The sequence below is a fragment of the Macrosteles quadrilineatus genome, unplaced genomic scaffold (genome assembly GCF_028750875.1).
Source record: "Macrosteles quadrilineatus isolate MER2022 unplaced genomic scaffold, UCM_ALF_1.0 Scaffold_9__3_contigs__length_116548681, whole genome shotgun sequence".
Classification (NCBI taxonomy): domain Eukaryota; kingdom Metazoa; phylum Arthropoda; class Insecta; order Hemiptera; family Cicadellidae; genus Macrosteles; species Macrosteles quadrilineatus.
In genome coordinates, this window is record NW_026542602.1 from 103,045,705 (window position 1) to 103,073,703 (window position 27,999).

General features: G+C 35.5%; 1 pseudogene; it reads left to right on the forward strand.

Annotated features, from left to right (window-relative positions):
- The first annotated feature begins 2,316 nt into the window (after positions 1 to 2,316).
- LOC129003943 (phenoloxidase-activating factor 2-like) lies at positions 2,317 to 19,526 on the forward strand (annotated as a pseudogene).
- Positions 19,527 to 27,999: the final 8,473 nt, after the last annotated feature.

The following is a 27,999-nucleotide window of genomic DNA, read 5'->3' on the forward strand; positions in this document are numbered from 1 at the left end:
ATTCAATATGATGTTTTAAATAAGGATTTGATAATGGGTCTTTGTACCTGAAACTAGTCATCCATAGACTAAGTTAAGACTGAAGACGGAACAAGGTACGTAACCTATTATATATTCTAGTCTTGAAATCAAATTATTACGATACTAGCAGAGGACCCGTCCTTCGTCCGGGGTTGATGTATATGGTGCTTTATGAAATCTGACATGAAAAAAGAGTAAAATAAGATTAAATTTCAATAAATGTACCTATCAAAAACTTTTAACTTACTAATTACATAAAAAAAATTTTCAAACAATAAAAGAAATAAAAAACTCAAAGCTTTTACTGATAAGACAAACAATAATTTACAACATCTGGTTAATATTACAGTTTGAATTAAATGAAACAAGACGTGATCTTGTTTCTAAAAAGCATTGCTCACTAAGCATTGATTATAAAAATATCTCATTATATACTATGTGAACAAACAAAATCATCAACACTCTTACTACTTAAACAAACAGAAATATACTTCGCCCTACTATTTATAGCTCCTACTATTCATGCACCAAAGGCAAGTGCATATACAACTTAAGTTTTTATTGTTGTCTTTAAATTGAAATATTTGTATATCAGCTTAGAATTAGGAAATTTAACGTCATTCAAACAATGTTTATGTCGAGGGTAGGTTAAGTTAAGAGGAACTTGGCTGAAAATAAAAAGTGATTCATTATAAGAATAGACTGTGAAATCTACAGGAGGTGTCAAAAGTTATAATATAGATAGGTAGTAGCTACCTCTGGATTAGAAAACATCATAACTTACCAATCTATGGGTAGTAATATGAAATTATGATTTAAACATTTGTGAAAAGGAAATGGTGTGAACAATATTTCTTTCAAAATGGTGGAGATATACAATTAATTATCTCCTTGAGAAAAAGTTTCAATTTTTAAGGTATGTGCCCTACTCTAAACACATGTTAATTGAAGAAAAATGTTAAAATGATTGAAGTAGTAAATATAAACTTTATAATTTCACTATTTTGTACACCAAAATCTTTCAATACCTTATACACATTAGCGAAATTTTAAATAATTAATTAGGGTTAGATACAGCAACAGATATACAATCTGACTTAGTTCATAAACTCAATAATCAATGAACCATCAAATATAAGAATAAATAAACATGTCACATGATTGTAGACAATATTATATGCCTATTTATAAGTCAGCTGTGGTTATTGTGAATTAATGTGGTTTGACAGTTCAGCTTGTTTACATTTGGGTGGCATAGCAAATTGCAAACATTGTATTTGTTCTCATGGCAGCCATGGAGACCAATCAATATTTACTTTTAAAATCCTCACCACAGAACTTTTAAAGCCAAAGGGGCAAAGCCCACGGTCAGTGTCGAATTGTGAATAGTCCTATAATGATCCTTGGTATGGTAACTATATTTTTGTAAAATTTAAGCCCAGTTGCTTCAGTAGTTTTTGCACCTATTAGTAATACACATACAGACAGACACCATTAGGTTTTTATATAATAGTAATAGATGATAATTATTCACTGTCCTACAACGTGGCATAATTTGTGTCATTCCTCTGAATTTCAATGAACAACAAATGTGAAATACAAATGAATTGGGAAAAATTGGAAATCATGGTTACTATTAATGTCAGTAGTACTGATAGCATAACTCTATGAAAAATTGAAATAAAACTTATTCATAAGTAAAAATAATATTTATCAATAAAAAATTTATTACGAAGACCAAAAAGAGTTTTTTATGGTCAAAATATTTTAATACATCAGTTACATACCTATAATTCTTTAAAACCCTTAGCTTTTCAATCATACAATATAGTCTTTTTTAGGTTAAGATGAGTGAAATGATGAGTGACGGTTGAATGATTGAGGTGCAGATGTGTTACTGACTACTTGACTACTAGGACCTCAGGTAACTTGAAATACATTGTGGCAGATGACCTGCCTGCCTACAGGCCTCGTGTAAGCTCTTTTGTATAAATCCGATGTTTTAATATCTAATAATTCTTCCTCCGAAGAAGAGGACACTCATAGAGTTGGGGGCAACTCTATAAGTGTCCCAGTTTCAATCAGCCAAAAAATGGCAACCCTATTGTCCCTATTCCATAAATGATTCCCCAGAGTTCGAAAATATCCCCCAAACAGCCCCCTCCTTGCCCCCGTTGGTGCAGTCCTCTACCAAGGATGATCCTCCAGGTTGGAGGAGGGGGTGGTGGGGGTGACCTTTGCTGCTCACGGAACACTTTCTGATGACGCAACTCAGATGAAAGTGACGTTCTGTGATCCGCCAGCAGCGCGTCCCGTCAGCTGATCTCTAGTATTGTTGTGGCGTGCTTCCGGTGTTTAACCGTACACCTTCCGGAATGCAGCGGTAAGTCAAATCAAATCATTAATTAAGCCAGAATTCACAAAATATTGTACAATTTGTATTGGCTAAGTCATCATTGTGACCCGAGACTTGTTGCCTAGTTGTTGCAGATGTTATGCCTTGAGACCTAGTTTTATTTTTCCATAGCAAACATAAAACTGATTTTGGGTGTCCATATTGTCAAAGTTGAAACCGAATTTACATGTCTATTATTTAAGATATATTATTTTCTGTTTCTAGAGTTTGTCCTGTCGTTTGATTTTTCAAAGTTATGCTTTGTAAAAGTTGAAACTAGACAAAAACATTCTTGCCACAGAATACTACTCCTGTTCCTTTTATATGACAACAGAATTTATAAACTCAAAGTAAAAGACTTACTAGTTATCATGGATAAATTTTTGAAACATGTCATGAAGGGGATTGCCCAACTCCGCGCAGTGGTCAAATTTAATCCGTGGAAAAGTTTTATAGCCCCCGAAGGGTTCAGCCCAACTCCGCGCAGTGGTCACTTTTAGGGCCAAGCCCAACTCCGCGCGGTGGCCACTTGTAATATTAACGTTACCCGTCAATTACAGACCCGTCAAAAAGTGTTTGAGACAGGGTAAAAAGTGTGAAATGTCAATAGTTAAGTGTAAAATAAATGCATTTTCAAATTTAATCAAAATATGTTCCTTTTACAGGAAATTACAACAGGTTACTTATTCTCCATAAGAATAACATGAGAATTAAAAAATAAGAATTCTTTGGCATTTTTTCTGTAACTATTATGGCGCTTTTTCGCTTCGATATACTAAATTATTTTTTTAAGCTTTACAAAGTGGTTTCATAATAAATTGCAAATCTTTATACTTGCATAATATATACATAAGCCCCCGTTCCCACGGTTCAATCGTTCTGGTTTGTGAACTCGTTCGAATAAATGGTTTACACGTTCATACCAAATTTAATCAAAATCGGATTATTTTGCTCGAGTTATCGTGCTAACAGACATACATATATACACATAAAAAGTATATATATATATATATATATATATATATATATGAATTTGAACGGATGGTGTTTTCGGCCTTTGGGAAACAAAAACGAAAAATTTTATCAAGACTTTTTCATGACTGTTTGATGAATAAAAAAACTCAATAATCTCTTCCAATAAGATTTAACAAAAGAAACAATCATAGAAAGTCAGTGGGCATTGAACCTTACACTTCCATTCTGAGAACAACGGTAAATTCCTTACCATTTCCTGCAAAGGGTGGTTATGCGGATGTTCGGGGATGGTATGCGAAGTACCGGGGAGTTAAAGAGTGTTGTTTGGAATACGCACTTCCCTTAGTCATAGTGCATGAACGCCAGTCTTAGGGTCAGTTTCGTGAAGGCAACATCATGGAAAAGATAATAGGTCAGAGAGGGAATCCGTTGGTTGTGTATGAGGGTTTTAAATTTAGGTTGCTTCGGAAAACGTTAAATGTTGGGATTAAGTGGAGGTGTATCGATAAAAAGTGTACGGCGACATTGAATAGCGACGACAGTGAGAGTGTGGTTTTAGGCACAACAGGTAACCACTCGCACCCACCGCCAGTCAACTTACACAGAGAAGTTATTCGGAACAGCGTAAAACGTAAAGCCATTGAGGATGAATGGTTATGAAGAAAATTAAAAAAAAATTAAAATTCCAATTATATTTACATGGAGAATAAGTAATATGTGGTAATATGTTACAGTTTGCTTTATATGGATATACTATACATATTTTGATTAAACAGTCAAAATCTGTTACGTGCCCATAACTCCAAAACGCTGTATCGTTGCCAGCCCGCGGTAATGAATCATTGTTGACTTTGTCGCAACAATGAGATACTGTAACTATTAATTTCAGTTCAGTTACAAAAAAACTAATTTTAAGCTGTTCGAGAAGTTTGGTTGGGTTAGGTTAGAACAGTGTCATCTAACCTAACCTAACTTAACCAATCATACTTCTCGAACAGCTTAAAATCTAGTACTAAGAGAAATTTGGAATTTTATTGTTTCAAGTGAGGTTGATTTCAAGTGAAAATCAAATCAATCAAATGGAAATTCGCTTAGTCCGCAGGTTTGCTGTGGCGGGTGTATTTAATTTTAATGTCATCTATAATATTAAAACGTGACAGGGTTTTTTTATTTCACGATTCTGAATCAACCACTTTTCTGATTTTCATGATTTTTGTGTTGAAAGAAAGATAATTTTAAGAACTAGGGAATTTCGAAGCCATAATTTTAGTTTAGGATTCCAGTTTTTTAGAAATTAAGTTTGAATTTTTTTTTTTTAGTCTAGCAGCAGACGCTAACATTCTAAACTAGCTTTTGGTGTACTTTGCTTAACATAACAGGTGTAAACATTCAGCGTTTGTGGGTTTGTGACACAAATTCAGCATTTGGGAAAAAAAGTGAAAAAGAAGTGAGCCTTTTATGAGTCTAACTATGCATATCATCTTACAAAACAAAGTTGAGTAAAGTTCTTTTTTTAATTTTTAAATAATGTAAAACTTTTCTGGTTTTATTTAAGGTGGTAATGTTTTTATTCTTTTTGTAATCAAATTTAAAGTATAAATTTGTTTTTGAGGTTTGCCCTAATTTAATTTAGTTTTTTTCTGGAAACTGAATAAGATGTTACCATGTTACTTACTGGTACTGTAAAGTATTAACGATTGTAAAATGTTTTATTAAGGTTAATATTGCTTCACATTTTAAAGCTTCTAATTATTTTTGACTATATTAATTTAAATGTTTGATGGTTTAAAATATGTGTAACTTTTGTAGGTTTGCAAAAAAATATTTTTCTTATACAATTTTACTAGGCCAATAATTTGTACGTTATTTTTAGTCCTGGTATTAAAATGAATTGTTTTTTAGGTTGTTTGTTTTGTAAATAATATACACTATGTTTATGTAAACGATGATTAAATTATGAAAATATGTATTATATATAATGATTCTATAACTATTAATGTTTTGTTAAAAATTACCAATTTTGGCTAACTTGCCCTAGAATTATGATCATTTTGTACATAGAGTAATCAAATATAAAGTCAATGATGAAGTTTGAAGTTTTATTAATATTCCTATACTGCTTTGATTTAATTTTGTATTGCAATTCATAAAAAGCTAAAAGAAGTATTTCAGCCAATTTTTTCCCAATTTGAGGTGTATAGCTAACTGTTTTATGAAACAGAGATTACAGCCAATTTGTTGAAGCAATCTGTGGTTGTTTACAAGACTAAAATTTTTGAATTTGGTACTCAAGTTTATCAGCAAGCTTATAAACCCAGTGCTAATATGAATGATTGAGTATTGTAGACTTTGGAACATAAACTTACAGTCACTCTTTCTTACGAGCTTTTTAAAACTTCTCATATTAGTGGTTTTTAAGCTTCGTCTCCTGTTTTGGGTATACCTTTTCACTTTCCCTTCCTTATAAATGATGAACATATCACAATTTCAAACTTCGAGCACAAACTCTCAGTCGTCAGGGCTGTGAGAGCCAAAATTGACCACTGCGCGGAGTTGGGCATGTGCCGCGAGGGACCCGAAGTGACCACTGCGCGGAGTTGGACAGTCGGTTTTGACAGATTTCTGACCACCGCGCGGAGTTGGGATAAGCCCGTCATGAACTAGTGCTAATCTTTAGGTTTCGTTATGTTTGTACTTAAACTTTCTTTCGGAGTCAATTGAATTGTTAACATTGGTAACAACTTTAAAGGGTCGAAAGTCTGGAATAAACATAAATAACGTGTGTCATGTCTATTGCAGATTTGGTGAAATTAAAACTGGTGTTATTTATTCCAATATCCACAATGTTGGTTTATTGTTTTATTTATTGGAGAGTGTTTAATTAATTTCCTTTATTTTGAACTCTCAATATAGAATAATGTCTTAAAGGAGTCGTAATAGAAATCGCCTATAACTGTACTTGTGGTAGGTCTACATCAAATAGACTAATTATTGAGCATAGTAAGTACGTGTATACCCATGTTCGATCCCCGCCAAGTCACCAATGGATTTTATCTAAGTGATAATGCCACAACCCCTAGGTCTAGCCTGAAGTAATGTGAAAAACAATCCCAGGTTCGTGCCCAGATAAAAAACAAAAAGACACCTAGAAAAGACTTTGACCGTTGTCCCAGGACTTTAAAGTTTCTTTAGGCCTATGGCATTTCTAGCATCAATATTGGTTTCCATGGATACAACGAGATAATTAAAATACATTGATATGCTGTTTTGATTGCAATTAATTGCTCCGATTGTTCATTACTCATTGTTGACTATTGATTGATATAGACCTAAATCAAATTTGTATTATTAGTTCTAAAATTAACTGATTGCAAATAATCTGTGTCCTTTATCGCTGAGCTATAAACTAGTTATGCTTGTTCAAACAAATCGCTTCCTCTATATATCCTGAAAATGCAAATTTAAAATGTAGGAAAATAAAAAAAATTGTCTAAAATGCACAAATAAAATGTTATATTATCATATTCGTCTCAGCTGGTTTTATTTATTCAACGAAGTATTAAGTCAGGCCTCAAGAAATGTTGCATCTCACATGATCAGCTGGGAGGTACGTCTCGGACTAACAGCTGTGACTCACAAGGTGAATGGAGTCACGATCCGCACAGATTGCCCAAATCTAGTTCAAGAGTCAACATTTTAGACGTCGAGTCGTAATTATGTGGTTTAAATACCACACCGTGAGAAATCCCAACTAATTTAGAATGTAGAAACTTAAAATACGTAGTTTTTCGTAATCTTGGGGCTCAGTATGGGTTAGAATTTTAGATATAAATGGGTTTGAATATTTTTCCACGGTCGTTTCTTAGTTTGGTTGGTACCATACCTTTGGAAACCAAAAGCTATTGTATTGATTAAAGTACCCACAATTACGGTACCAAATTTAAACCTGTACTAACTATACGTACAGTCGAAAATTGTTTTTAGATAAGTGTGGATTTGGCTTTGAATTTTAGGATATTGAAATTGCAAGTACTTCAACTAAGCCTTGAGAATCATGAAGGTTTTTTGTGTCGAATTTCGAAATAATTTAGATATAATTTGCTGTAAACTAACAAGAGATCAAACAAGCCACCGGATTGATTGTTGTACGTCCATGTCGAAAGATGTATAGAATCACCAGTACTATCATATAAACGTATTTAGGTCATCGACAGAAATCCAACAAGAGCAGTAGGTGCCTCACCGTTTACCCATAAAGAGTGACCTTAGTGAAACCGATTTTTCTCCAATGTCGGTGGGTTATGAAACAATTAAGTCTTGACTTGAACGATCGGCGTTTATAAGCAGTACTAGGTTGGTTGGCTTAAGTTGGAAAAATAGATCTAGTTTTGCTTCATAGAGAGATATATTTTGCTTTAAAATGACAGGACCAACGATATGCATTAAATTTTAGTAAATCGATTCATGCATCTTGCTGGCCACACATATTTTATATGACAAAATATTGGCAACTGTTACTATGCGCTTAAGAACATCGGTAGGGCCATAAACTAGTCCATACTCAAGCGGAAGTCAACTTTCTTAGCTGCCAATATAATATTTCATTTACTCAAGTATCCACTTGCCGGAAGACATTTCCCGTCTAGCGATCACTAAAGTAGTTCCCTTTATCTTCCTGCACACAGATTGCTAATTGTGCCTCTGTGTGGGGAAATGGTGGGAACAGAAGGGTACCAGCATACTATGGGAAAGTAAAAGTAAATTATGCAAATAATCAGGAAGTACGGTGAGCTGCTCATTCTCAGCTGTTACTAAGCTTTGTCTTTTATGAATCTCTTTATGAAAATACTATTATGGCTTCAGTATGCGTTAATGGTTTGTTATACTACCCCTGACTGGTAAAACCTTGTTTTCTTGGACGATTTAATTGTCTTAATGTTTTAATTTTATCTAATCATGTAGTGTGGCAAGAACCCGCAATTCAGCACGTTTTCCGATTATTTGCCGTGGCGTCGTCCTGTAATCCAGCTACTTGGAGGTCAAGAATTTTGGATAAATATGCATAATCTGTGGATGCGATACTCCCTGGTGTGGATTAACGTCCGCACTAGTGGGTACTGCCCTGATAATTAGACCAATTCGTAAATAATTACAAGGCAAAAATGTGGTTCGGATTCCACTATAAGCTGTAGGTTCCTTAATTGCTATGGGCTGTAAGAGCTATTAATTAACAGTCAGCCTAGACAGTAACCAGACAACAAAATCGCGCCACTCATCTCCATTCATACTTGGCTTGAAATACCTACACCTTCGCATGGTCACCATTTCAGATTAAATTATTATTTAATTAGTATTTCCAAAGGTCCTGATACCTCGATGGGCTCAAATGGTCCTGACTAAAGAAGCGTCTGATATATAGTCAATAAAAAAGCAACCAAGATATCAATTTCAAATAAAAAAACAATCAAAAACCTCTCGCTCAATTTTACACTCAGCTTTCATTCATATTCAGCTTATAATACTCACCTAGAAGCCAATATTGTCTTAATAGCAGTGACAGTGGTGATATGTCATATTGATCGCATTATGCTAATTGAGTATAGTGGTTTGTAACCAATTACAAAATTACCAATGTATTTTTGTGCAAAAAACTTAATATAAAGTAAATAGTGGCACATTTTAAAGGAATTTTTAAATAAACTACTGTACGGCATTTAATGCATTGTTCATTATGTAACATAAACACCAACGTACAGTACTACGTTTAGCATATTGTCCATGGGACAATAATAATAATGTCATTAATTGTTTGTTTCATCATCATTTACGTTACTGTATGGAATTAGTATATTTCATCACTAGGACCGAGCTTAAGTTTTGTGTTGAAAAACACAAGCAAAAAAACACACCCGATCTCAAATGAGCGAGGGTTGACAAAACACTTTTTCCAGCAAGCAGCTGTTTAGTAAGTGATTTCATTGTTTCGTCTATAATTGTGTTAGTGTACATGCTTGGGTGTATAGGCCTACTATTGATACGATATGTCGAACTATTGACAATTGGGCAAGTTCGAGGCGAAGTCGAGAACTTAAAACGACCGAGAGCCGCAAAACCCTTACAGCAAGTTGTACGAACGCTATTTTTCACCACACTATACAAAATGTAGAGAATGTAACAATAATGCACACTACCATTCTACACAACTACAAGTTTAAGGTTATGTGAAGAATTTTCTAGAGAAATCAGTAAAAATCTATTTACTTATTTATTTGCTTATTTAATACGCAAGCAGGATTTTTGTGACAATTACTCCTCCGAAACTACTAAACCGATTGACATGTTTTTGGTGTCATTGGGAAGAGCGTAGCGTGAAGTTGTGCAGGAAACTTTCTTTTTAGGCAAATAATTAGAGAGTGAGGCCCTAGGGTCCTTTTAATTTTCGTATTTCTCCATAAGATTAACATGGGAAACAAAAATGGTTATGAAACTCCAGCTGTTGTCAGTAATTAAAAGTGAGAAGAAGAACATATGTTAATTGTAAACAGTCAACAAGATTGCTAATTTAACAGTTTGCTACAAACATCTCCTGACTTGGTTTAAATGAAATAGTTTACTTTTTCATTTGGGTTGGCGTAAATATTACAATGGAAAAAAGCGAGAGAGCCTGGATAAATTGATATACAGTACTAAAAAGAAAACTGAATTAACACTGTGCTGCATTTCGTAGTAATCATTGAAAGAGCCGATTTGCATATTATGGAAACATAGAAAATTCATAGAACACCACCAAAGGAAAACAAATAGAATTTTTTTTTTAGAATTTACAATCGTTATATTATGGACAACCTAATGCGGCTATGAATGGGCTATTGGTAGAAAACACTAAAAAACAAGATCAGCTTTGGAAAAATGATAAGATATTTACAAGAAATGTTGATTATATCGATCTGTTATGTAGATCTTGAGTATTTCCATGATCTTTGAGTCGAATCTTTTAAAGTCATCAGAAATTATGGATGTTATTCGCTTTAAAATAACGTCTAACAATTGCTCGAATTCGAGCAACAGGGACACTAGTAATAATAAATAGTTGCTAAGGAGTGGTGACAATAAAACGAGTCTTTTACAATGCATGTGTATTTTTAATATTCATTAATGTTGCGAACGGCTGATTTTCGGCCCTAGGGCCGCAAATCCTGCTCGGTCCCCAAATTACGATTACAGCTGGCATGGGCAGCAATTCTAAATTGTCCACTGCCCGCATCCAATTAACGTTTGTAAAAGTCTAAAATCATTGTAGTGTGATGACAAATATTTTTTATTTAATGAATTCATGTCAAGGGGGCAACCATGATTTTTTTAGATTTGAAATTAAGTTAAGGTGTCTTTAAAGTTTTAAATAATTGAGTTTGAGTATATTATATTCTGTTCTTATAAAACGTGTCATTATTAGATCATTAAACTGTATCAGTTTTCTCATAAACTTCGATATGAGTATTATATCTTTTTATCAGTTTATAAAGTAGGATTTTACTAATTATATCAGTTTACCATCCTATTTTCAGACATTTTGAGATATTTAGTATAGTACAATATTATGGTGAGAGTTATAACCCAAAACCATGTTTTTTTACCTACAATACAATGATGTTTTCAGTGTGCAGTATGGTTGTAAGTAGAAAATGGGCCGGTTGAAAATTTGTAGCAGCAATTAGTGGAGTTCTTGAACGCCTTCTAGTTATGAATGCAAGCACTGCTACACAGGCTAGTGTTGAGGTTGCGTCGAGCTACTGCAGGCTGTAATTTAACCAGTGAACTGAGAATAACAATAATGCTATTTTTTCTTCTGGGAGGAAGAAAGCTAAGATTCAAATACAGTAAAAGCCATTGTAACCTTTGTTTTAAAAGCTATTCAAGTTAAGGTTTATTTTCAAAGTCTATTTCTATTATTTTGCCACTGATTATTTATTTTTACATATAGCGGTTAACTCAATTGGTTTTTCCAGGAACATATTGACTTCTGTGCTACTGCTAGTGGGCCTTTCCTCTACACTTGCAGTAGAAACAGTTCAGACCTGTCAGTGCAAAGAGTACTGGAACTGCGTCCTTGGGTAAGAAACTACATTGATATTTTGAATATCCACTTACATCCGAACCTTTATTGAAAGAAATATATTTTGCTGTGGTTCAGCTTACATTAAAGTAAATTCAATATAGCCAATTAACATTCAACAAATGAGGTGCAGCTAAAGTAATAGCTTGCAGTTGATCTAGTGGTCAGAGCTTGGATATTTTGTCTTGAAGGAATGGGTTCAAACATCTCCTATAACCAATGGGTCTCTGTGGAATGCAAAATCCTGCCTGTTTTGTAGGACCTTTTACAATAGTTAGCTACACATTGATAATTCAAAATGTAAATTATATTTTTGAAATCCATTGTTGTAGCCTCGAAACTGCTATAGACTAATATAAGGTGAAGGTTATTCCTCGTCTGCCGTTCCAAAATTGTAGTTTGTACTTTGTGGTTACATGTTTCGTCAGAACACCATTGTCAAACTGTCGTAGTACAGGAACATCAAAATCCACTTATTGTAGCTTCGTCAGGTAGACATTTAGTTCACATACACACGATGACACATACACGACGACACATACATGAAGACCCATACGGACGGATAACATTTTATCTGTCCGTACCATGTTATCGGACCATTTACGGACCGTTTTATCCGTCAATTGGAGATGTTGTGGGTCCGGATCCTGGTACCTACCACTACTTTTTACTAGTACAATTCACCCTTGTTCTGTACTGGCTCACCCCTTACATTGCTGGATTGCTGGATACGTTCCAGAGGCTGCCAACAATGAAAACCACATTTTACTAAAAACCCCACAAGACACATTACTACATTACTACTTGCACATATGTTCACCCCACTTCTCTGTGTCAAATTGTTCTAAGCAAACATGTTTATTTTTAGCAAACAAAAAGATTTTTCTTAGTTTGTGATTTGTAAGGTAACTTTCCCAAGTGATGTATGTACACTTTGACTTAGTCAGGGCTGGTGTAAGAGAGTGCATGTCCAAACCAGAAATAAATCGTCAAATTGTCCAATTGGCCAATTGTCCCAGGGGTGGAGTGCCAACAACATACTGTGGACTGACGGAGTCCAGCGTGTGCTGCTTCCCTCGACCTCCCAGACTCGGCACCTCCTCTCACTCCTCGTGTGGTCGCAAGGGAGCAGACTCTGGCATCCAGGGAGTGGCCGGCCCCGGCGAGTGGCCCTGGCATGTGAGTCACCTAGTGTTACCAGTTTACTCCCATATGCTCTTGTAAAGGAGGTTTTTAAAGAGTAAATTTGATCAAGTGAGGTTAGATTAACATATTCATAGGAGTACCAGCTAATCAGGGATTTGCACAAATGGTTTATGGTTTTACCTATTGTTTTTATTCTGAAAATCTTGCTTCTTGCAGTGTTATCAAAGTTCCGTTTTTCTCCTTAAACTCTTGCATCAATAGTGGTTCTAACCTGAAGGAGAACCTATAGTATGTTGAACTGCAGCACTGTTCCTACCTCTTGACCTGTAAGAATTCAAAAAGGTGTGAATACAACCTAAGCTCAGATCATCTGTGGAAACCCCTTAAAAGTATTAAAAGATCCATCAAATGGTAATCATTGAATATATGATTTGTAGATTGATCGTGAGCTATAAGGTATGTGATTAGTTTTGGTTTCTCAGTTATTGGGTTGTACAATAGGGGTACTAGCTGGAACTTTTACAAGGCAAAGCTTCATGTTACAGGCAGCCTTACTGGAGAGAGAGAATGCAATGTATGTGTGTGGAGCCTCTCTGATAGATGAGTCCTGGGTCCTGACAGCAGCTCACTGTGTAGACAAGTCGTGAGTGTTTATTGTAACAACAAGGCTTCATGTTACAGGCAGCAAGCAGCCATACTGGAGAGAGAGAATACAGTGTATGTGTGTGGAGCCTCTCTGATAGATGAGTCCTGGGTCCTGACAGCAGACAGCAGCTCACTGTGTAGACAAGTTGTGAGTGTTTATTGTAACAACAAGGCTTCATGTTACAGGCAGCCTTACTGGAGAGAGAGAATGCAGTGTATGTGTGTGGAGCCTCTCTGATAGATGAGTCCTGGGTCCTGACAGCAGACAGCAGCTCACTGTGTAGACAAGTTGTGAGTGTTTATTGTAACAACAAGGCTTCATGTTACAGGCAGCCTTACTGGAGAGAGAGAATGCAATGTATGTGTGTGGAGCCTCTCTGATAGATGAGTCCTGGGTCCTGACAGCAGACAGCAGCTCACTGTGTAGACAAGTTGTGAGTGTTTATTGTAACAACAAGGCTTCATGTTACAGGCAGCCTTACTGGAGAGAGAGAATGCAATGTATGTGTGTGGAGCCTCTCTGATAGATGAGTCCTGGGTCCTGACAGCAGCTCACTGTGTAGACAAGTTGTGAGTGTTTATTGTAACAACAAGGCTTCATGTTACAGGCAGCCTTACTGGAGAGAGAGAATGCAGTGTATGTGTGTGGAGCCTCTCTGATAGATGAGTCCTGGGTCCTGACAGCAGCTCACTGTGTAGACAAGTTGTGAGTGTTTATTGTAACAGCAAGGCTTCATGTTACAGGCAGCCTTACTGGAGAGAGAGAATGCAGTGTATGTGTGTGGAGCCTCTCTGATAGATGAGTCCTGGGTCCTGACAGCAGCTCACTGTGTAGACAAGTTGTGAGTGTTTATTGTAACAGCAAGGCTTCATGTTACAGGCAGCCTTACTGGAGAGAGAGAATGCAGTGTATGTGTGTGGAGCCTCTCTGATAGATGAGTCCTGGGTCCTGACAGCAGCTCACTGTGTAGACAAGTTGTGAGTGTTTATTGTAACAGCAAGGCTTCATGTTACAGGCAGCAAGCAGCCATACTGGAGAGAGAGAATACAGTGTATGTGTGTGGAGCCTCTCTGATAGATGAGTCCTGGGTCCTGACAGCAGACAGCAGCTCACTGTGTAGACAAGTTGTGAGTGTTTATTGTAACAACAAGGCTTCATGTTACAGGCAGCCTTACTGGAGAGAGAGAATGCAGTGTATGTGTGTGGAGCCTCTCTGATAGATGAGTCCTGGGTCCTGACAGCAGCTCACTGTGTAGACAAGTTGTGAGTGTTTATTGTAACAGCAAGGCTTCATGTTACAGGCAGCCTTACTGGAGAGAGAGAATGCAGTGTATGTGTGTGGAGCCTCTCTGATAGATGAGTCCTGGGTCCTGACAGCAGCTCACTGTGTAGACAAGTTGTGAGTGTTTATTGTAACAGCAAGGCTTCATGTTACAGGCAGCCTTACTGGAGAGAGAGAATGCAGTGTATGTGTGTGGAGCCTCTCTGATAGATGAGTCCTGGGTCCTGACAGCAGCTCACTGTGTAGACAAGTTGTGAGTGTTTATTGTAACAGCAAGGCTTCATGTTACAGGCAGCAAGCAGCCATACTGGAGAGAGAGAATACAGTGTATGTGTGTGGAGCCTCTCTGATAGATGAGTCCTGGGTCCTGACAGCAGACAGCAGCTCACTGTGTAGACAAGTTGTGAGTGTTTATTGTAACAACAAGGCTTCATGTTACAGGCAGCCTTACTGGAGAGAGAGAATGCAGTGTATGTGTGTGGAGCCTCTCTGATAGATGAGTCCTGGGTCCTGACAGCAGCTCACTGTGTAGACAAGTTGTGAGTAACTCATCTGTTATAAAAAATATTTTAAAAGTCTACAGTTTCTGCTATTGAATGTACAGTCCTCTATAATTAGCAATCACTTTATAAAACAGCAAAAGCTGGTCGCTTTTATCTGTCTATACCATTGACTAGACAATCACAATAATTATGTTTAATCAACACCAGTAATTTTAAAATATTCATTATAAAACAATTTAACTAAATCCTCAGACTTCAAAATAATCTTGTTCTCTCTTATGTTCCAAATAAGAGTTTGAATCCATCTTTAATCAAACATTTTCTATCTTACATCACATCTAAAAATTGTTAAGAATTAAGAAGGCCTATGTGTAAAACCTCTAGTAAATGGTACTCTCAAGTATTGTAGGAATATGTCATCTCTTTTAAAACAAACTGCATGATGCCTTGTTTTGGCTTTCGTCATTAGTTATATTTCAGTATGATTTTGACAAACATTTAGCTTTGGCAAGCTTTCAATAAGTAACGTCTACAAACTAGTCAACCCAGTAAGGTGATAACATCATGAATACTTTGATAAAGTTGTTATCGATGTTTCAGCCTAGGATCATTCCAGCAGTTGAAGGTGCGACTGGGAGAACATGACGTCACAACAACAGATGAACCCACAGAGCATGAAGAGAGGAACGTTGCACAGGTTTGTAGCTTAACAATTTTGCAGAATCATTTAAACTTGTGGTGTAGTGACTGCTGGGAAAAAGAATATCAATGCTATTCAGGGCCGTATTTTCTTAACGGCGGTTGCCGGGGGCATCGGCCTAGGAGGGGGCCTCACTTTTTTTTTCTCTTGATAAATTTATTTCTCCCATAATCTGTTTTGTCATGATCCGATGTTGATGAAATCTTTGCGACCGCAAAAGATCTACACTACCGGTATTTCGACGTTAAAGTAGGAGTTGTCACTATTCATCCACGTTCGTGGAAGATGTTCAGGATTGTCTAGGATGTCTCCACAAACTCATAAGATCTTCACTATTTCACTGCGATCAGAGGAGACGAAGATGATGTCACATGTTTTAATTATAGTCTGTACACTACATATTTACGGTGACGTTTTTGACCACTAGACGACCTCTAGTTATTTTTAAAAGCCTCCGTAAGCATATGTAACATTTCCTGTGAGAAATCATAATCCAATGACACTAAGCCATTTAGGGCCAGCTTCGCTTATACCATAAAGACTTGGTATTTCGAAGAAGAGTCACCACATGCGCCTGAAACTCCACTCATCGCTGCATGACAAACGGTTTGTAATTCCCCATTCCGATCTCCAGTATTTGCCTCCACCTAGTCCTCACCTTATTGTCAAACCAAATTTTGTAAGTGTTACTTTTTCATTTCAATCACTCGATATCTAAATTTCAGATTGTCGTTCATCCCAACTTCGACAACAAGACCCTAGTCCACGACCTTGCCTTGGTCCGTATGGAGAAAGCCTCCAGAAGAAGGACCAACATAGACATAGTGTGTGTTCCTTCTGACCAATTGATTTTACCCAAGAACAAGACCTGCTATGTCACAGGGTGGGGGAAACACTCAGAAGGTGAGGATTGTTCTTGTTCACATTTCTGATAGTCTTTATTGGACAGTATAGTAGTAGTTGGTGGTAGTCTCTCACAGTGGCTTAGAGTCATTTCCAACTTTTATGTGGAGTTGGTAAAGATGTAGGCTAGTGAGTTTTCAAAATATGTATTTTGTAGGTTTAGAAAATTTCATGGATTTAGGCTATTTCATGTTCTGGTAAAACGATGAATAAAATATGGACATCCATATACACATATACATACTTAAATAAACATGGCAGCTAGTGAAGTAATAAAAACAATAAATAATACTGGTGTGGATAACACAGAAGGAAGAGATAAGAAATTATAAAACCCATAGAAGAACAGTGAAAGCACAATTGTTAACAAACCTTTAGCCAAAGAACAATTTCCACTTATCTTAAGGCAGTTTCAATTGGTTTGCAGCCTCAGGATTTGAAATTATATTCTCCTGGAATTATGTGAGGGTGTGGTGGACCCAGGGTCCCTCCACATCATCCGAAGCTTATACTTCAATCTAATCTCCTGTGATGGTTTCATGTGTGAATATTGACATAAATGCATCATATCAAGATGTTTCTTCCAGATTAAATGTACCGGTAACGATTATACAGTATACAAAAGTTTACTTTGCATAATGTGTAAGGAAGTTTCATTTTGATGGAGAAAAGTTCATTCACACTCCTATTTTTTAACTCAACAACTTGGTTTGTCCTGAGTTAAATGACAACTCAGTGATTGAAATACAAACTTTCTTGTTTATTGAATACTACTTGGTACTGGGGGCTCAACACGCCCGTCCTGTATTGGAGAGAAGGGAAAAAGTACTGGAGGCTCAGTACGCCCATCCTGGTATCGGAGGGAAAGGTAAAGATGGAGTGCCGAGGGCTCAACACGCCCGTCCAGTCAGTGCATGCTCAAAACGCCCATCTTGTACCGGAGAGAAGGAAAAAAATACTGTTGCTTCATCACACCCATCCTGTACCGGAGGGAAAGGTAAAGGAGTGCTTGGGGCTCAACACGCCCGTCCAGCCAGTGTGGGCTCAACACGCCCATGCAGTGATGTTTGGCCCGGAGGCCCAACTGATTCCCTGCTGCCCGAGTGTCTTCCCTAATAAGCGCACGTTTTCCCCAAAAGAGTGGGGGAACGTACTCAGTACCGGGCCCTGATACTGAGCTCTTTCCCCCAGCACATTATCCTAAGACAACCTGGGGAAAAAGTAATTAGGTAAAAGTGCTGGGAGAATACTGATAGTTTTGTTCAAGGAAAGGCTCTAAGCCAGGATTTTGAATTGTAGAAAAAGGAGGATTAGCTAGCTTACCTCGAAAGTGTAGGTAGGGCATAGAACATGTATAAAATACACTGTGCACACAATATTTCGTCCCCTGAGGGACTTTGTGAAGTGTTGAGAAATAGTTTACAAATTACAAAATTACAAATTATCATTTTGTAATTTGTAAACTCTTATTCTACACTTGACAAAGTCCCTCAGGGGACGAAATATTGTGTACACAGTTTGTATTTTCTACATGTCCTATGGGCCTACCTACACTTTCTTTCAAGGTAAGCTAGCTGCTATCCTCCTTTTTCTACAATTCAAAATCCTGGGAGAATACTGAGTAAGCTACCAAGGGGTAAAAATGTGTATAGCTCACTCGTAATAAGGCACATTTCTATGTGTAGATTAATCACTTTGTTAAAAAGGTTTCACTGTTAATTTTTTCTCTGGCCAATCAAAATCCATGATTCCATTTTCTCGGTGTCCCATTGACTTACTGAGTTTGAGCTGATATTAAGTATAGAAGAATGATGTTTTCTATATTGTGTTTCTTGCTGTAGACTCGAGCCATTCCGTAGTTCTGAAAGAGATCTCAGTCCCTCTGTGGCAGAACAGTGAGTGTGAGGCAGCTCTAAGGACCAGTTTTGGAGCCAGATTTTCACTCTCCCCAACGGCTATCTGTGCTGGGGCAGAGGGCAAGGATGCTTGTGATGTAAGTTAATAAACTACACCTGAAACTCCTCTAAGGAACTTTCTTAATTTATTAAAAATATTTTCTGGTGTGTCCTTTGTCTCAGTCACATGTGCAGCGGACTACAAGACCATGGTTTGGGTCCTGGTTAATGATCACTACATGTTGTCGGTTACGTTCACACTTTTACTATAACGGCTCACTCCTAAACTCCTTGCTTTGCTGGATAAATCCCGTACTTAGGTGCGAAGCAATGTTGATTGTGGATAGGCAAAAAAACCACCTTAAAACCAACCTGAGCTTAAAAGTCCCAGCTTTTTATGTAGTTATTGAATAAAATTGTAAAATTTGTTAGGACTAAACTGGACAGAGATTTAAAAATAAGTTGGTTATATTAGAAAGCACAATCACATAAGCAAGGATTTTAAAAATCAACATTATCGGATTATATACAGTTTGTCTTCATTATTTCTAGCCAACCAAATAAACAAAATAACAATCTTTCATGTTGATGAGGCTTAGTAGAGGTGAGGTGAAATTTCACAATACTATACTGAAGACGCTTGCATACCTTTTGACTCTAAAGACTTTGCACTTCTGAGTAAGCTGTGTGTAGCAAAATCCTCAAACTTCAGCGATTTCCACAGACACACTTGTATGATACTCTCATGTGCAGGGTGACGGAGGCGGACCCTTGGTGTGTGAAGAGCGAGGTCGCTGGTACCAGGTAGGCATTGTCAGCTTCGGGGTCGGCTGTGGCAGAGCAGACGTCCCTGGCGTCTACACTAGAGTGTCCTTCTACCATAACTGGATACATGAGACTGTTATACAGCATAGGAGGAACAGGGGCTGAACTGGTGAACTGGTGAACTGGTGAACAATAGTGAACTGGTGAAGTAATTGAACTATAGGGAACTAGTAAACTGGTTAACTAGTGAATTGGTGAGCTCATGAACTTGTGAACTGGGAAACTAGTGAACTGGTGAACAGGTGACAAACATGAAGAAAAATAATCTGAGTAAGATCTCAAGTGTTTGCCCAGCTTCTTTATTTGCATTGCAAAATATTATTCTGAACTGATGGTCTTTAAAAGCCATGTTAATTTATTATTGAGTTAGAATTACATTTATTTGGATCAATCTTTGCGGGGTTTTGAAACATGTTTGATAAATTTTATATTTTCTTAGCTGTAAAAGATTCAACTAAATGTAATTGCTTTGAAGCAACACATTTGGATATTTTGTTACTGGAAGTCACCTTTCTTCAACTGTTCTTTTGTCTTTGAGTATTTTTGTTATCATTATATTACAGTTCTTGTCCAAATTACATTAATTAACCTCAATATTTTAACTAGTCAGTATAATAAACCCATTTACCCAAGTTTAAAAATGTACTTACATAAACTGTGTACCTCCAATACAAACACTACGAACATTTGTAGTAACTCCTAGAACCAGATAACCAATTATATTTTTAACTTAATGTCATTATTTGGCTTCACTTAATTCATAAAAGTGTAAAAAATGCATTAAAAGTATTGAGTGTATGTTTTTAGTGTAAATTAACAGTTATAATACACTAGCAACTTTCCAGCAGGAGTTTGTTCCTAATATTTTCCTTAGTATACTTCCATTAAATTCACTTGCTTACAAGGGAATTAATCTTCGTGGGGGGGGAGGGTTATATTCCTTCTCTTCTGTTCTAATTTCATATTTTCAACTAAATCTAACTATATTTCTGAGTGTTTTTTTTTCAGACTATGATGTTGTACACTTATTAAAGTTGATTAAAACTTTAAGCCACCCTTCCAAGCAATTACTTGACATTTTAACTGCCTCAATATAATCTTCTCAAACCTTGATCACAAATCAAAAACAGTTTGAAACATTCCAATTCTTCTGAGGAAGCTGTCCCTGTGGAAAGATTTTATTTAGCACATTGATAAAAAATTTTCCTTGAACTTCTTGGAGGAAAATAAAAAATAACTTTTTCCAAATTTTTCTACACTGGTATAAAAAATTAAAATATTTGTTAAACAAAAGTGAAGATTCAGAATGGTTTTGTTGTTTTTCTTAGTATTACCACATTTACGGGTATATATACCACTGGAGCTCAAAATAAACCCTTCAAAATGTTTTCTTTTGAGTTTATTATTACTACCCATGAAAATAAATTCAAAATAACAATGTTATCACTGACTATCATGCCTCCTGCTTCCTAAATAAGAATTCTGGATTAAAATTTGCGTCAGCATTGAGCTAAAACAAAACAGATAACTAAACTTTGATAAATTTGTTTTCACGGTTGAACTACAGTATATCAATTCCTCAAAGCTCAGTGGTATTTTCCAGTTGCATAACTATAACTTGTGTTCCTTAATAGGCTGAATTAAATTGTACTTTTTGAAAACTGTCTAGTATTTTACTTTTTTAACTCCATCCTAATAGGAACTGGTCATAAAAATACATTAATCGATCAGATTTTGTAGAAATGTGTGAATTTTCCAAAAATTGTAGTCTTATTCAGAATACCCGCCACCATACGATCAGAAAAATCATACAGTAGACTCCCTCTTATCCGGACACCTTTTAACCGGACATTGGTTTAACCGGACATCGGTTTAACCGGACTACACTCGGCAGAAATGACATCTCTTTAACCGGACAATTTTTATCAGCACATTGGTTTAACCGGAGTAGATCGGCAGGAAGTGGGCGGTACTGAAACGACCGTTCTCGTGGGAAAGATTTGAGACCAGTAATCACGTGTCTAAATACAAAGCTCTCCTAAATTTAAGTTAAATACTATATACAGTATGCATTTAAACGGTACGTTTTAACAAGGAGTACGGATAAGAGGGAGTCTACTGTAGCTGATCAATTCAGAAAGAAAGGTTACGAGGTCTATGAAGAGAGCACAGCTATAGAAGAAGAGGGCTCTGGGGGAGTGACATTATTGTTATAGTCAAGGGAAGAGATTAAGGTGGTCTCATTATTGACCCCCAAACATTCCAGACAAATGAAAGTGAGCCAAAGGAAGTTAATGAAGAAAAGGTAAAAATATATAAGAAAACCATCCCCTATATTTCAGAAAAATATAAAATATCAAAATTTGAAGTTTATGGATTAGGTACTCATGGTTCAAGAGGAACGATTCCTAAAACAAGTCCAGCAATTTTGGAAGAAACTCAAGTGCTATATCTAACTGTAATATCTTTGACAGCTATAAAATGTTATATTAAAATTATAAGAAACCACCTATATAACAATAATCATAATTTAGGTTTGAACAAACTTGTAAAATGTGTATGTCATATTATTATTTGTACTACAGCAGACTACAATGTGTAGTAGGATGTCAATTTTTAAAATAAATTTGAATTTATATATTGTATGAACTATTTCGTTACTATTGAGTAACTGAATAATGAATGCTCTACTCTACAGAACCTGCAAGGAAAGTAGTTTACATTTCCATTGACTAATAGAAGAACAAGTTTTAACTCTATCCTGCATAGTGGTAGTGTGTGGGATATGGTCATAATCTTGGATCTTGTAACTGTATCATTGTTTATGTAAAGACTACAGGATTTCTCTCACTATTTACATAACCTGCTTATTTCACCACAAAACGAAAAAAAATTGTAGCCTAGTTTCCTTACATTTTTAGCGAATTTCCCTATAGAGAAGTAGTTATTACCATAGGTGGTACTGTAAGACATAGGGCCAGGACCGATTTACTTTTTCATTTTGATGTTCCCAGAGGCCAAAAACACCATTCATTCAAATTTTTATATATGTATATATATATATATGTCCGTGAACGCGATAACTTGAGTAATTTTTGTCTGATTTTGATTAAATTCGGTTTAAAGGTGTAAGGCGAGAAACTTGAACAAGCATGATTAACAAGCATGGCAACGGGGTTTTACGGTTTTATGGGATAAAAAATGGTTTTTCTAATTTTTGACCCTCAAAACACAAAATTTCCCAATTTCTCTTAAGACCTTTTTAAAGAGCTTAAAAAAATAATTTAGTATATTAAAGTGTTTTTGTACAATAATTGGTAACGGAGAAAATTCAAAAAAATTTAGATTTAAAATTCCCATGTTATTCTTATGGAGAAAATTATAAAATGTAGTCTACTTGTTCATGGATGTATTTTGATCAAACTTGGAAAATTTATTTATTTCATACTGCTATTAATATTTTACTAACAAACATACTTCATTAGTTTCCTTGTAGCAGCAAACCTAGGTACTTTTTAAACCTAATGTTATTGAAATAGATTTAATTGAAAATCAATTCAGTCAAATGGAAATTCGCTTAGTCGGCAGGTTTGCTGCGGCGGGGGTATTTATATTTACAAACCATTGTATTTTGCTATTCATGGTAAGAATGAATAACGTTATATAGTGTGATATGTATTGTAAATGATGTTGTATTAGGCCTTTTCAGTTCTAAATTTAAGTAATCTTGCCTTTCCAAAGTTAAAAGTAATATTAAACTAATTAATTGGTTATCTTGTTTAATTAATCACCATTTTTGTTGAGATTTTGTATATTTTTCCTTTCACACACCCATACTATTTATGACTGAACAAGAGTTTTTTAAAGGTAACTTGTAGATTGGGATTGACTCTGGCAGAAGATGCTTCTATTTAAGCAGTAAGCAGCTGAGCGTGGGAAGAAGCTTGAAGTAAGCATGAATGTGTATGGTACTGTACAATAATTTAAACCTGATGGAAATTCCCACAGGATTGTTTATTTATCTGTAATGTCTGACCAGCTGACCTACTTATCAGTTTAATTTATTATGGAATTATTAGGTAGCATCATAATCATATACATTTTTATCAATAAATTACAGTAATAGACCAATTTAGATCTCTCAACAATAGTAATTGTGTTTGTAATTTAAGTTTATCAGTTTTTAACAACTTTATACCTTTAAAAATAATAATACCCCCACCACAGCAAACCTGCAGACTAAGCAAATTTCCATATGACTGAAATTCCACAAAATTATTCCTTACTACATAAATTATCACTTACTACACAAGGATCGTTCGACGCAAAAGGTAACCTAAACCATTTTATATTGCAATTTTCGATCCAGAGGCTAACCCATCATAAAATTATTCCCTTAAAATTGTCAGACGTACTTCCTATTTAAATATCATTAATTATAATGAGTACTAAGTTTGTTGCTACAGGAAAAATAAGGTGTAGTTTTATTGAAATATTGATAGCTTAGTATGAAGTAAACCAATTTTCCAAATTTCATTAAAATATTTCCATAGACAAGGAAGCTATAACAATTTATTTATTCTGCTTAAGAATAACATGGTAATTTAAAATTTACTCCTTTTTGGAATTTTCTTTGTAACCATAAGGCATACAACAACGCTTCAATCCACAAAATTATGTGTTTTTATGAGCAAAATTTTACGTTTTACGATGAAAAATGGGAAAACCCCATTTTACCCCATAAACCCCCGTTCCCATAGTCTGATTCTGCTGGTTTGCCAACTCGTTTGAATATGAGGTTTACACCTTTATACTAAATTTTATCAAAATCGGATCATTTTTGCTTGAATTATCGTTTACAGTATATGAATTTGACCGGATAGTGTTTAAGGCCTCTGGGGATCTCAAAACGGAAAAGTTAATCGGTCCCGGGTCCAGGTCTTACCATGAGACCTACGGAAATAGTTTATTCCCTACACGGGAAATTCGCTAAAAAGTGTGTTTGATAAAATTGGGGATTATGTAGTAATAGGTTCTCTAGACCCAAAAATACTGAGGAGTGTATTTATTTAGACCACACTGGAATTGAAATCATCAATGAATTGTGTATACTAACATTTTCTAAAAATAGGAATGTTTTTCATTAAATACTTTCTGTTATCCTCAAAGATTCCAAGTGTACCTAAACAAGTTCAATGAGTGTCAAGTTAATTAAAAAATAGTGAAATGCACACAATTGTATTTATAGTAAAGAATTTAATACAATCATCTGAGAAGGATGAGATATGTTAGACACTGTGTGGACAGATTGGTAATGTAAGAATTGTGGGAGGAGTCTACAGCTGAGAGCCAAACCGCAAGCCAGACAGAAGGACAGAACCAGTTACCTAATCTACTCCGAGTCTGAAGACGATACAATGTATGAGACTTTGCCGATTTCCTTTGCACCCCTCGCCGGTCTGGAACCGGTTAGAGTCTGATTTTGCATATGTTTTGGCAAGCAGCCTGCAAACAAACCGGTAGAGATAGAGCGACCTAGTCTAATCGTACTTTGTAGTTGTATTTTCCTTTCACGAATACTACTGTAGGTTGTCTCTAGCAGACGTAAACTAGTTCACAAGTTTTTAGCTTATACTAACTTTGAAGTCCCCGCCGATGCATAATTATTATGTACATGCTTTTAAAAGTATAACTTAGACTTGAAAGATTTGTTTTTTATTTCAACCAGGAGAATCTCCGTGCGTTACTCTCGATGCGTTTTTGTAATCGAGCAGACCTGGCATAGGCTTTAAAGCCGGATTTACAATTCCCGATAAATTCAGTTTTCGCCTTTGGTCCCTGATTACTTAATTTTAAGATGCTGTAGCAGTGTAAAACGAATAATGAGGAAATAGGCCATGTGATAACTGCATGTTATAGTTGGCTTATCTTATCATGCGAAACCGCGTTGCACTTCAAGAGCCTGTTGAACAAACGAGATCGCGAAGAGATTTAATATTTCATAATACTTAAGTTGTTTAGTCGTTAATGTAATTTAAGATAAGACATTGCAATGGGGAAGTAAACAGCAAACTAACGACCTTGGAGTAAGTAGGCCTACTACATTTCTTTGCCACTTGAATAAAAAACGTGAATAAAACCATTATTAATGAGCAAAACCGCTTTTCATCATCGTGCAAAAACATCGCTTGGATACTAAATTAGTATACCTATTCTTCACCTAGAAGTCCTTCACAGCGGCTACACTTCTAATCCATTGAGAGTATCAAGGATAGATAAACCATGTTTATTGTAATCAGCTGTTTAGCAATTCGAACTAATCTATCTATATATTAATAGGCAAGCATGTTTCTTTAAAACCTTTTTTCTCAGATCGTGTGCATCGCAGAGAAAATCTACGCATACTGTTAGATAGATATTTTCCTGTAGATGTGCAGAATCCCTTTAAAAATTAAAATAGGCTCGAAAATAAGCACAAAAAAATGAATTTGAAATAAAAAAAATTAACATGGGCTTTAAGGGTTGCCATGCTGGTGACGAAATACCACGAAATATAAACAGAAAATCAAAATAAATGTAAGAAATTCCAATCATATGTTTTATTTACAGCGTGTGATGAAAATTAGAGAAATCTGTTCACTAGATATTTTTGGTCGAGTTTTCGACCACTGGACGACCTCTAGTTACATTTATTTGCTAAGCCGTTGATGGATATACAATACTCGTATGTGACACCCCTAAGCTTGCCCTAAGGTAGGGTGCAATGTAACCTTTTTATACTAACCTTTTTTTAAACTTTGTAAGACAAATTCTCCAATTACCCTATCGAACAAAAATTCACTGGAAAAAGTCTGAAATGTGTGTAATACAATTTTGATAACAAAAATAATCACTTGAGTCGTTATTTTTCATGGTTTGTTAATAAAAAAAACCCCGATTTTTAAACAAAGCAGAAGCAAATTATTAGCAGTTAGTCCTACATCTAATATTAGGAGTCTTAGCTATGTATAACGCTACTATTTTGTAAACTATCTTTAGAATGTGGTCTGTCTAGGAAACAAACTTTTTGTTGTCCACGCAAGGCTAAACCATGCGTCACACTCCACTGCGAGTTCCAAAAACCAGTCGCATTTTGCGAATGTCCAGCATTAGGCAAAACTAGATGCTATGCAAGAGCTGTCAATAATTTAGATTTGAGAAATTTAAAGTATTTGTAGAAACAGACAGGAAATTACCAGACAACCATAGAGTTGTAAAAAATTTAGAAACTTGGTAAATTGTTGAGTTTGTAAAAATAAAACTAATTTTTACAAATATATTCTAAATAATTTCTATAGTCTAAGGTGATAGAATATTTGAATTCTATTATAAGTATTAAAGGATTTGTATCTTATGTAACGTAACTCATCGTGTCTGTTTCCCATTTTATTCGACACGCTGCTGTATGCACCGCCATGAGTTGAACATCCCTATTCTATTTTAACAAATCACTACAACAAGGTAAATAATATGTACTCCACAATATTTTTTTCATGTGGATTTTATGAAAACGATCTTTTACAAAGTTTTCAGCTTATATAATTAAGGTAGGCATACTAAGTTTACGTTTTGCTATGTTGGTAAAGTTGCAAAATGATGTTTAAGGTTTTTTAGGTATTAATGATTAGTGATAAGTATCATTATGGTATCATCAATTAGACATAATCTTTGTAGCAGATTAACACCACAATCACAATACAGTACAACAGATTAACATTACCTTGATCAAGAACTTTTTCACTTCGTTTTCACTATTGTTTATTGTAATGACTTTTCCAATACTATTATTTGTTATTTTGGAATACAAAGAACTTATGACTTATGACTCTTATGAGATTACATAATAAATAACCCGCTATAGACACAGGTTTTCGTTTGTGAAATTTGTGTCAAACCATCGAGTTAATGTGACCTGTACATACATGTACAGATTACTATTCCCGATTATTTTATTTTTAGTTATCTGGTAATTCCAGGCAGAAGAGAAGCCCTGAATGCCTGTACCTTGCTCTACTGTAGGTGTCAATGACTCCCCGCTGCCTACTACTACAACGCACACGTGTGATACGATCGATACATCGACTATCGACACTCAATCTGGGTAATATATTAGTCCAAGTGGTCCAATTTGACTTGTCATTCACAAATTAAAAACCATTTAAGTACTTTTCCGAACGTTTAAAACAAACAATTGATTATGAATTTACAGCGGATTGCGATCCGTTCGAGAAAGACCTATGTAACAAACATTATATAACGATTGTTTAAAAATGATGTAATGAAAACAAGTGTAAAAATAATTCTTATTGACTTTTGATATCCTAAATATTTCTCAACCTTTATTTGCCGATCAACATTAAATTACGCAACCAACTGATTTAATACTAGTGAACCGTAGATTCTCAGAAGAAGTTTACATGATTCTGAAGATAGTATCTATCTATATAGGCCAGTAAAATTAGATAAAAATAATACATTTTGGGGAATTAATTCCCAGCAAGCTGGAAATCGTTTTAATATCTTCATTTGGTCCCAAATAAGTGTAATCTGAGTTTG